The sequence below is a fragment of the Suncus etruscus genome, chromosome 5, assembly GCF_024139225.1.
Source record: "Suncus etruscus isolate mSunEtr1 chromosome 5, mSunEtr1.pri.cur, whole genome shotgun sequence".
Classification (NCBI taxonomy): Eukaryota; Metazoa; Chordata; class Mammalia; order Eulipotyphla; family Soricidae; genus Suncus; species Suncus etruscus.
The window spans coordinates 134,269,460-134,281,949 of NC_064852.1; positions in this window are offsets into that span (position 1 = coordinate 134,269,460).

Sequence of the window (12,490 nt, forward strand, 5' to 3'; positions counted from 1 at the left end):
AGAAATTAGCACTGGAAGGCTCAGAGCACCATATGGGCTGTGGGGGGATGGAACCTGAATCAGACATACATGCACAAGGCAAATGCCCTACCCACTATGCTATCACTGTGGCCCAGCTGCTGCTATTATCTTGCAGTGGTCCTCAAACTATGGCCCGCGGGCCACATATTGTATTTGTATCTGTTTTATGTCTTCATTGCAAAATAAGATATATGCAGTGTGCATAAGAATTCGTTCATAAGTTTTGTTTTTACTATAGTCAGACCCTCCAATGGTCTGAGGGACAGTGAACTGGCCCCCTGTTTAAAAAGTTTGAGGATCCCTGATTCTTGAGTGAATGCAGAAGCATTTAGGACTTGATTGTTCCAAGAGGACTACAGATTCATGCATTCTGCATAAATAATGGCCTGGCAGAGTTAAATTGGAGAATACTGATAGGAGATCAATATCACCTTAAGCACACATTTGTGAGAAATCATCCTCTTATAGCCCCAAGGTCTGGGTAGTTCCCAGGGCAAAATCAAATTAGGTGTTATCATATAAATTAGCATCAAAAGTACACCCAGAAAAGAATAGACTAAAATAACTTAGGGATTTTTAAATACAAATGCAATGTGGGCAAGGTAATTGTCATGACCTTAGTCTGTATGTTAAAGGCAGCTGTTGATTGAATATGTGAAATATTCCTGTCTCTGCTATTAGTATACCTATTGAATATTGATAGGCTTACAAATTGTTCTTGATGTGTCTGGCAATTTAAACAATAACTCACTCACATGTTGGGAACTAAGAAGTTTGGGGGTAGGGTAGTGCATTGAATAAATGGTGAATCCACTTATAACTAACTGCCCAGGCAAACTTAAATCCTCGTCAGTCCATCTGTGCTTCCATCTTTTTATATGTTTGCCTCATTGTCTGCAACAGTCTCTCACTGAATGAGTTAAAGGTGTGAATTCAATTGACTTGAAGTACATGCATAATCATTGACTCCATTTAGGTTTGATAAACAAAGGTCAAAGGCTGACAAACAAGTTAAATTTTCAAGTAGGATTTAGTTTTAACAAAGTAATATCATTAATTATATTAAGTGAACATTATATAATTTCGTATCTTTATGTTGTATTTTCTTTTATTTCTATTTTTGTTTTGTATTTAAAAATAAGATACAAGCTTGTGGGTTTTTATAGTTAGTTCCATGTCAACATATTTATGTAAATTTATGATATAAAATTAACATATGTCACAGAATATCTAGATATTATATGCTATTTAAGGCTACAGAAAAAAACTTATGTTTACTAGTTGTAGATTCAGACAGTATTGACCTTTCTATACTTTATATTGCTCTCATATAATTTGAAGAAAAATTGTGACTATTAAAATAATAATTACTGATTATTGCTGCAAAGAAGAAACACCTTATTGTTCTCTTCTCTTTATTTAAATATTTCTAATTTAAATATGTGATGCTTGCCAAAACAAATATTATGCTGTAATGATTCTAAGACCATACAACTGTAAGATTTGTAAGCTACACATTCTTCAAAAGTAGAACTTGCTGTTAGATATAATGGAATAATTTTGTATAGATACCTCCATGCTACGTACAACTAAAGCAACAATGTAATACTAAGATTAGATTTAGAATTCTTAAAAAAAAAAAGAATTCTTACCTACTTAGTTACCGACTAAAAGAGAGACAATATAAAGTTGCTGTCATTTAGTTTTTCAAACATAAATGTTTCTGATTCTAGCAACTCACCTAGATTTGATAATTGTTCAGAACTCACTAAAAATAATACACATTTCATTTTATACTGAGAATGTGTGTTGTGAGTGCTTGGTGGAATTGTTTTTTTGTTTGTTTTTTGGGGTTTTTTGGGTCACACCCGGCAGAGCTCAGGGGTTACTCCTGGCTCTATGCTCAGAAATCACTCCTGTCAGGCTCAGGGGACCATATAGGATGCCGGGATTTGAACCACTGACCTTCTGCATGCAAGGCAAATGCTTTACCTTCATGCTATCTCTCTGGCCCTAAGAATTGTCTAAGAATTGTAAGAATATATAGGTTAGGGAAATTTTCATATTTATCTTAGGTTGAACCCGAGTAAATAAAGTCAATAAACAATATTATAAAATTATTTTATATAGTTTCTCACAGATCTGAAAAATGCAAAAAAATGTCTAGTTAGGTAGAAGATTAAAGGAAGACATGCATTTTTAAACATACACATAACGAATAAAATCTAGAAAATAAAAAAGGCAAAAGATAAAAAAGGTGTGGAAGGAGAAAGACAAGTCCACAGCTAATGTGCGCAGAATTATAAACAATATATATTGAAAACTGAGGAAAATATTAGTGAGAAATTAAAATTAATGAAAACCGTCTATAGTGGTAGAGAAAAAATCAATTGGGAAAATATGTTTTCTTAGAATTGACAAATATACAAAAGATTATTGAAGTTGTAAGCATACTTAAAAAGTAATAATTGGTTAAGAAAATACCACCTGATCTTTTTATAGGGGCCAGAGAAGTGGTGCTAGAGGGAGGTAAGGCCAATCCCATATGGTCCCCCCAAGCCAGGAGCCATTTCTGAGCGCATAGCCAGGAGTAACCTCTGGGTGTTTGACCCAAACAAAACAAAACAAAAACCCAAACAAAAAATGAAAAAGAAAATACTACCTGATCATCACAACCTAAATATTATTGGTTTCTTTTGTACTTTAGCATACTTTCTCTGATAAGAGAGAAAGAGATTGTATGAAGTTCACTGAGGATTCAAATAAATTTAATAATATTTGTCCATATATAAAATAAATAGAAATATATGTGTTTACACTGCATGTTTTAAAAGCTTATGAGATAATGGTGTAAAGGACTACATAAAAATTCAAATAAGAATGTTAAGACGTTATGTATAATATTTATAACAATAAATTTAAAACTAACAAAGGCTCCATCTCATTCACTGTTCTAAAGCTTCAATTTATATATCAATTTATTTCTTTCTCAAATTGTTTCATTGTGAGTCAGTGTCTAAGCAAGACTATGAATCTCACATTGGTGTGAACTATACAGCTATCCAATATGTTGTATTGTTGGACTATTAGAAACTATATGAAAAATAGTAGACATTGTTGTTAAAAATTATCTTTTTATCATACAAATAAAAGAGTGACTTTTATTAGATATTAATTTTTTTTCATATTTGGGTCACTCCTGGCTGCACACAGAAGGTACTCCTGGCTCTGTACTCAAAAATCATCCCTGGCAGGCTGGGAGACCATAAGGGATGTCTGGAATTGAACCGGTATCTGTCCAGGGTTGGCCATGTGCAAGGCAAACGCCCTAACACTGTACTATATCTCTGGCCCCTTATTTTATATTTTAAATTTATTTTTGGTGGAGACTGCTCCCATTGAACTTAGGGCTTACTCAAGGCTCAGTGATCAGGGACCCATATATGGTTTAGTGTCCTGTAAAACTGTATTCCTAGAACTTATATAATATTGTAAATCAACAGATCCTTTATTTCAAAAACAAACTATGTTTAAAAAGAAAGTGCAGAGATTGAGGAAGGCACTTGGTTTGCATGTGTCATTTCCTAATTGGCTCTCCAGCACTTCATAAATTCTCACAGTAGTGCCCAGATAGAGCCCTGAGCACAGAAACAGAGATAAATCATGAGCATCACTGGGTGTGGCTTGTCCTTTCCTTGTCATTAAGTAAAAGCAATAATCTTAATATATTAAAAGTTAACAAGAATTTCCAAAGTGGTATCATACATATTACTATACATTCTCACCAATGTTTACTGTTGCCCATTTTTAGGTGTTAGTCATATAAAGCATAACTAATAATCTTATTAAATGATCAATTTTAATATACCATATATGAAATGGCATAAGTTTTTATGATCTTACTTAGCAATCACATGTCTTCCTCAGGGAAGTGCCAGGTATTATTAGTATTAATGTACAAATAAAACTATAGAACACCCAAGCTCCTTTCTTGTATTTAAGGTGTATTTATCTTTTCACATTGTTTTCAGGCAAACTCTCAAATTTAGAGTTAATATTTCTTTTCTGTGTAAGACTATTCATTCTAAATATTCATAAAAGGGGTCCAGAGAGAGAGCACAGTAGTAGAGCATTTGCCTTGCACTCAGCCTACTTAGGACCAATGGTTCAATTTCCGAAATCCCATATGGTCCCCTGACCCTATCAGGGACAATTTCCAAGTGAAGAACCAGGAGTTATCCCTGAGCGTCGCCAAGTATAACCCAAAAACCAATAAATAAATAAATAAATAAATAGATAAATAAATAAATAAATAAATAAATATCCATAACAATACTTATTTATTTTCTAACTAAAATAAAAATTAACAATGAGCATTTTATTTTATTTATTTATTTAATTAATTAATTTATTTGTTTGTTTGTTTATTTATTTATGTTGGTTTTTTTGGCCACAGCTGGTGATGCTCAAAGGTTACTCTTAGCCAAGGGCTCAGAAATTGCTCCTGGCTTGGGGGATCAGAAGGGATTATGGGGATCTAACCGTGGTCCATCCTAGGCTGGTGTGGACAAAGCAAATGCCTTACCGCTTGTGCCATCTGAGCATATTATTTTTAAAACTACTCAGTATTATCAATTGACAGTGTTGTTTTGGTGTTGTTTTTTGGGAGGAATTTTGGGCCACATCCAGTGATATTCCAGGGTTATTTCTGGCTATGCGCTCAAAAATCACTCCTGGCTAGGGGGACCATATGGGAAACGGGAATCGAACCAGGTCCAACCTGGATCTGCCATGTGCAAGACAAATGACATAGCACTGTACTATAGCTCTGGACCCAAGAATACCTATTTTTATGTAATTTTATTAAGGATGGATGTAGCATGTTTTTGAATTATTTTTGTTCCATTCCTTTGGCTTAGAGTAACAAACAATTTTGAACATCTATTTCAGGCTGAATTACTCCTATTGGCTACAATCATTGTAAAGAAATTTTCTTTTGTCTAAAAAACATTTTGAAGCATATTTGTGTTGTGAATTTATTTCATTGTATATTTTAATTATTAGAATTTAGTCAATATGGTAGTAGTAGAGTTCAAATATATAACTGTTTTGTTCTATTTAATGTACATGTACACCAACAAAGTGCCCAAAACATCAATTTTCAGTGGCCAGATAGATAGAACACTTAATAATTAATTTCTAAAGTTGAACACTTAAGAAAATATATGTTAGCAAAATGATTATCTTATTTGAGCTTAGGTGTTCTTAGAAATAGGATTATAACATATAAAAATATTAACATATAAAATATTGTCTTCCTTAATTTTTACAAAAATAGACATAATAATGTAGCAAAGAACTAGTAAATAAATGAAATATATAATATATGTTAATTATATGACATAAAACTCAAGTAATTTAGAAAATAGGTCACTGTGGTTTATATAACATTGTTATATCTTTGTATTGTAAATATTTTGTCTTCAAATTCCAAGATATAGGTTAAATTAGTAGTAGTAAAATTCTAATATTAATTAATTTATATTTGAATATTTTATATGAAATGTTTACTGTTCTTTTGTTTTATTTAATTTCCTTGTAATACTTGGAATTGAATAAAATTTTACTTTATAGATAGCAAAAATATATGTATTCAGATAATTTATATTGTTAAGATTGGAAGGCTGGAATTTATACTCATTGCACTACGATCATGTTTCTGAAATGAGTTCTGTATTACAAATTATTGTTAATATGCTTGATCATTTTTAGTTGGACAAGCACTAATTAGTTTCATTACATTTATTTTTAAAGACTTTCTTTTCCCAGTACATGTAATTATTGTACTTACCATAATAAATTATCATGCTAGGACAAACACATATATACATACACACAAATTATTCTAAATTAGCATATATTTTAATTTGTATTATTAGTTTAGTCTATTAGTGTAAAATGATGCTTACCAAATATCATATGGGAACACAGCATTTGATTAATATTTAATCAAATGGTTAGTTCACTTTAATTGATTCTTACAGCTGCTAGTTGAGCATATAAAATAGGAGATGTTGTTTTTTTAATTATTCTATTAATCTCAATAATTTTGAAATTTTTTGCCTTAAAAATTGTACCAAATTACAAGCGAATGGCTTATATAAATATCAATTGGCCATAACTTTCACAATTAATGTAAAATAAAGTATTTTACATCTTCTTTAGAAATGTAATTTTTCTTATGACAAATGGCTTACACTTTTAAAAGCTGAAATACCACTAGACTACAGAATTAATTAAAAAACCAACTTATATTGGATTCACATATTTCATTTTTAACAAAAAATAAGACAACTTTAAAATATTACTTTAAATATTTCAATAGATTTTAAAAATGAAAATGTGAGTACTACATACTAAATATTACATTCTGTCAGTTTTAAATTTTCTCAGATTCCATTCTAACCAGCTGTTTCAGAAGGATAACATGTTAGTAGCCCTATTATTAGAAATCTTAATTATGCTTCTAGGCTACAAAGCTAAAATTGCACACTTATAGCAAACCACAAGTCAAGAGAAGATTATGTAAGTCAGAGAATACAAAGACTAGGAAATTGTTTAAACAAGTACAATTCAATGTTGTTTCACAAATATAAGGACTGAGTGAGTTTAAGGCAAATTTTCTATATCCAAGAAGTGCAGAAAATTTGATTAGCTAATAAAAGTGGAAGGATTAAATGAAAAACAATAATCTATCTGCATAGAAGAATATATAGAGAATATCAATAAAATTAGTTAAGACAAACATTTAGAATGCTAATGGAATGTGAAGAAAAACAAGAAAATAAAATTTAGCTTTGCTTATTAAAATTAAGTTTTTTCCTGATTATTATAACAATGCTATTAAAACGTCTCACAGCTTTATAACCATCAGTAAAGGTGCTAGATTCCTTGAAACTTGTATAAAATTCAAAGCTCTTAATTAGAATGTGTTGAACTATATGACTCTTATAAACCTTATGAAGCAAGTATACCTAAATAAAACTATAGAAGGTTTCTTTATTTGGTATTGAAATAATGAGTATGCTCACTGTAACAAAATTCATGTGTAAAGATATCTGATGGGTGCTATTTGTCTTCCCATATATGATTTGTTATCCTGAGCTATAGAGTTATGTACAAGTATGTAGTGATGACTGATAGGTTAAATGCCTGAGTTGTGTCATATTTCCAATAAACACAAGCTATTTTCAAGCATCTGTTTACACTTTCTGTTGGCAATTTGGGAAGATAAGTTAGACATTGCTTTTAGTTGCAAAACACTTTGTTCAAGTGAAGTCATAAAAGCATATGAGCTGATACAATTGATGTTTGGTTTTAGGTTCCATAGTTCCTCAGAGAAGAAACAACACTGTCTAAGACCACTTTGTCCACTGCTCTAAAAAAAAAAAAAAAAAAAGTCAAAGATTAGCAGAAATTTCTAAAGATATTTTAAACTCATGCAAAAAAGAATTTCCTAAGGATTTGGATATTGAGATACAGCTTAAAGGCAAAAGTTAAGAAGGAAAAATAGCAGAGTTTGTAACATGTGTTTCTTGCATAGTGAGACCAGGGTTCAATTCTCAGCAGCTCCTATGGTCCCACTAGCAACACCTGGAATGTTTTCTTAGCACAGAACTAGGAGTAATCCTTGAACATCACAGGGTAGCACAAAACCAAAACCAAAATAGAAACAAAAAAATGTATCATCATACAAATCACTTTTGTTTATGTTAGTTTGTTTTGGATTCATTTTCTTTTGAAATTAATAGGCATTTCCTAAACTAATGCAGCATCAGAAAATGGCACATGGTTGCTTTATTTTTAATGTTAAATCTTTGAAAAACTGACATCACTTTATTTAAAAAAATTTCAGTTGGATTCAAACAATTAAAGTTGATTGTAAATCTTGACTAAAAAATTAATTTCATAGTACATATTTTTTTAAATATCTCCCAATATAATACACTGGTTTAAAGTAATGTGCAAGTAAGAAAGTAATGTGTAAGTAAGAAGAGTATATATTTGGAAGAAAATATCTTAGAATAGTTATCCACTTATTCTAAAAAATAACAAAATGAGGCCAGTAACTTTTGCCTTGCACCCGGCCAACACAGGATGAACCCAGGTTCTAACCCCTGCATTCCATATGGTACCCCGAGCCTGCCAGGAGCAAATTCTGAGCACAGAGCCAGGAGTAGCCCCTAAGTGCTGCCGGGTGTGACCCAAAAACAAATAAATAAAAAATTAAAACAAAAAAAAATAAAACAAAACAAAAAAATAAACAAAATATATTTTTTGATGGGTCAGAGAGATGGCACAGGGTGTAAGGGACGTGCTAGCGGTTGATCCCCTGGCATCTCATTTAGTCCCCCAAGCCAAAAATATTTTTTCTGATGCTTATTTAAAATTTAAAATTAAATACCTTCAAAACAAGCATGTCTCCCTCACAGAATAACAATCAGCTGTAAATAGAAAAAATAACCAGAGGAAGGTTTAAACTAAATTAAAAAAGGCAATGGAATTTCAACTTATTTTACTATGCAAATGTATTGGATGCAAAAGCTGTACTGGAAGTCACAAACTCGTCAGATCTCTATCAGATTTCATGGCTTCTAAATACTGAAAGGAACTAGTCACGAAGGACACACAACCTAAAGAAAGATTAACTGAGGAATATTCACTTTTTCAACATGATTCTATTCTATGCAATAAAATCTTAGATAAATGTGAATATTCTATCAAGAAAATAGTAATATTTTTATATATGCAGCCTTGCCAGAAACATTAATTTTTACTTGGTTTATCCTCACTTTATATAGTTTATTTGAACAAATCAGTACAATAGGTTATCTATGATAAAAAATCTACGTTAATAAAGTAGCCTAGAATTTTACTATAATGAATGACATTTTAAATTTTCAGGATGAAAAAAGACTATATCTGCAAATATCTTTAACTCATACTGTTCTACAAAGAAAGAAAAAAAATAAGTTCTTAAGTTTTTCATTGCAATGCTAAATTAACTCTTCAGAAATTGCTGTCTTCATAACGGAGAAAGGATTTTTATACGGTATTTCTTTATCAAGTTAAAGTATCATTCCTGCAAAATGAGAATAGAAAACTGTTTAACAGAATTGTTCCTTCTCTAATTCAAAAATAGAACAGTTTAATCTTATGATTCAAACAAGTAATGCAATCAAAGTTTCCTTTATAATATGCTTTTTATATAATAAACCTATATTCCTAGATTTCTAATGACAATATATTATTTACCTGCTGTTATGCAATTGAATATTTCATTTAATATATAGTTAAGAAATAATTTACCTGTTCAGTATCCTAGTAAAATGAATATTCACTATTTTTAAAACTGTTTATTAATTTATAATATATTACATATTTCACTGACTTAGTAAACAGAATATTTTAATATATTTAGTGTGTCAAAGTTATAATTATGAATATGATCTAGTAAAATGGTAATTTATAACTGTCTTTTACCTAAGATTGTGAGGGTTTTTAGAAAACTGTCAGTTTAGATAGTTCAGCATAAGGATGAAATATATATATATATACACACATATATAATATATTTATAAATATCTTCTCTGTGTTCTCTTAATTTTAGTTCCATATCAAAAATGCATATGTTGTTTTCCTTTGTTCTTTTGAAAGTCATTTTCTTCTTTTCTCTTCTCAGTGGTTAGGAGCAGGAACCTATTGGTTTTAGATCAAAACCATGTCCAGATGTGCACAAAGCCTTGTGAAACTTTCTCCTTTGAGTTTGTATTATCTAAACTAATAATTGATGTATGTTTACAATAGTATTAACAGTTATGGTTTTGACATATATTTGTCCTACGTCACCAAACTCAAATTTGCTATTATCCTTCTTAATGTTTTTATGTTACTTATAGTCAAATTCTTCTTCCCAGCCACAAACTTATCCATACTTAGTGATGTTGGTTTAGTAATCCAAACCCAAGGCTATTTGGTGATATTTAACCACTTGTTATGTTTATATATCACAGATGAATAAAAAACCCAGTCTTACCTCTCTAACTTGTATAGTTGACTTCTAGTACAGTGTAGATGCAGCAACATCCCGAGCAATGAAACTATGAGGTTTTATGAAAAATTTGTTCTTATTTTTTGAGGATTCTATATTGTTTTACATTGTCAAACCAGACCACATTCTAACGTACATTGGAAAAAGGCTCCTTTATAACCCCACTTTCTTACCTACACTAGTTAATTCCAATCTTTCAGTATACACAACTCTCAGTACTATAAAATAATATCACAATCTTTTTGATTTGCATTTGCTGATAATAGTTGATGGACAATTTTTCTAAGTCTACAGGTCAATAATCTGTATGTACTATTTGTGGAAGTATCTATTGCTTCTAACTTTTTGATGTTGTTATTGTTTTCTAATGTTGAACTTTGTGAACAATTTATGTATTTTGGATATTAAACTTTTATCTGAGCTTTTTCTAATGTATGGTGTGCAAATATTTCTCCCATTTAATATGGTATATTTTTAAAAAATTTCAGTTTATTTTGCCATAAAATATTTTAATTTGATGTGGTAAAATTTCTATTTACTTTGTTTTATATATACTTAGTAATTTTATATATACTGTAAATTTCTATGTTATATATTTATATATGTATATACTGTAAATATATACTTTTATAGTTAATTAGTAAACTTTTAATTAAACTCTGATTAAGCAGTATACTTTATGGATTGTGATTTAATCTCAAAAATCTAAACTGCCTTCGATTACTTCATATCTTATGTGAGGTATTTATACAGGTTTTTTGTTTCATTTTGTTTTGCATGAGGTTATCCAATTTTGTATCATCTTTTGGAGAGGCTTTTATGCTCCACTAATTCCACTAATGCACCCAGGTTTTTTTTTTTTTGAGACATGGTGTCCATAGATAAAAGAGGGTTTTTGTTTTGTTTTGTTTTGTTTTTGTTTTTGTTTTTTTTTGGTTTTGGTTTTTAAGGCCACACCGTTTGATTCTCAGGGTTTACTCCTGGCTAAGAGCTCAGAAATTGCCCCTGGCTTGGGGGGACCATATGGGACGCCGGGGGATCGAACCGTGGTCCTTCCTTGGCTAGTTTTTGCAAGGAAGACACCTTACCTCTAGCGCCACTTCGCCGGCCTCGATAAAGAGTTTTTATGTGGAATTTCTATGCTATACCATTGGTCTGTCATTTTTATTTCAATACTACATGTTTCTATTTACTACAGTTTTATAAGTAGACTTTTAAATCAGAAAATGTTATTTAATCAATCTTTCTTTTTCTTAGAACAGCTTTGGTCATTAGATGACTTTTGTAATTTCATCCAAATTCTAATAGTGTTTTGAATTTGTGAGGAATAACAATAATATTTTAATTAGAACTGCACCAATTTTTATAATTATTTTCTAGTCATGTTGACAGTGCTAATTCTTCTAACCCTTGAACGTTGAATATTTCCCAAGACTGACTGGTATTTCTGTTAACTTGTCTAAGACCTTAGGGGTTTGGGTGCATAAGTTTCATTTAGTTTAATTGATTCTTGCATATTTATATCTTTTGAAACTATTTTGATATTAGGTTTTCTTTTTCTTTTTTGTCTGTCTTAGCTTGTAAATTGTATAAATAAATGCAAATGATTTTTGGTATTTAGTTTGCAGCCTACTACTTCTCTATTGGTTTATTGTTTTTAAGATGTTGTTTAAAGCTGAGACTGAGGATTGAAAAAAATTATATCTTTAGTAAATAACAAGAGTTTTCTTTCTCCTTTGTTTTCTTTTTTTGGTTTAATTGCTATGGTGAGGACTTCCATGTCTATATTAACAATATTGGTTAAAGGGCACATATTTGCTTTCTTCCTAATATCAGAAAGTATGTTTCAATATTTTGCTTTAAAGTATAATGTTGGATGAAAGTTTTGTTATGTACATAATTTGTCTTTTTTAAAATCATATAGCTTTATTTTAAACACAATGGCTTACAGAGTTCATAATAAAGTCATTTTAGTCATTTTAACACCAGTCTCACCACTAGTGTAACATTCCCTTCACCCCTGCTTTAGTTTTCCAAATTCCCTGACACATCCCCCTTTGCAGGTATGAACAATTCACTTAATAGTGTTTGATACATCTAAATTGCAATAGATCATAGAAAAAAATCATTAAAATAACAATTGTGTAAATTGCCATATCTCTCAATGGGCCATTTATTGTCATTGTCTGAAAACATACTAAGCTCTATATTGATCATTCTGTTGTTGGTTTTGCTGGTTGAGCTTTATGTGACTTCTATGATAATTTCACATCTAATTTTGTGTAGTCCTAGTGGGTAATCAGTATTAAAATTATGGAACACCACAACTTTGAGGATTTGTGGAGCTGGGCTGATGAG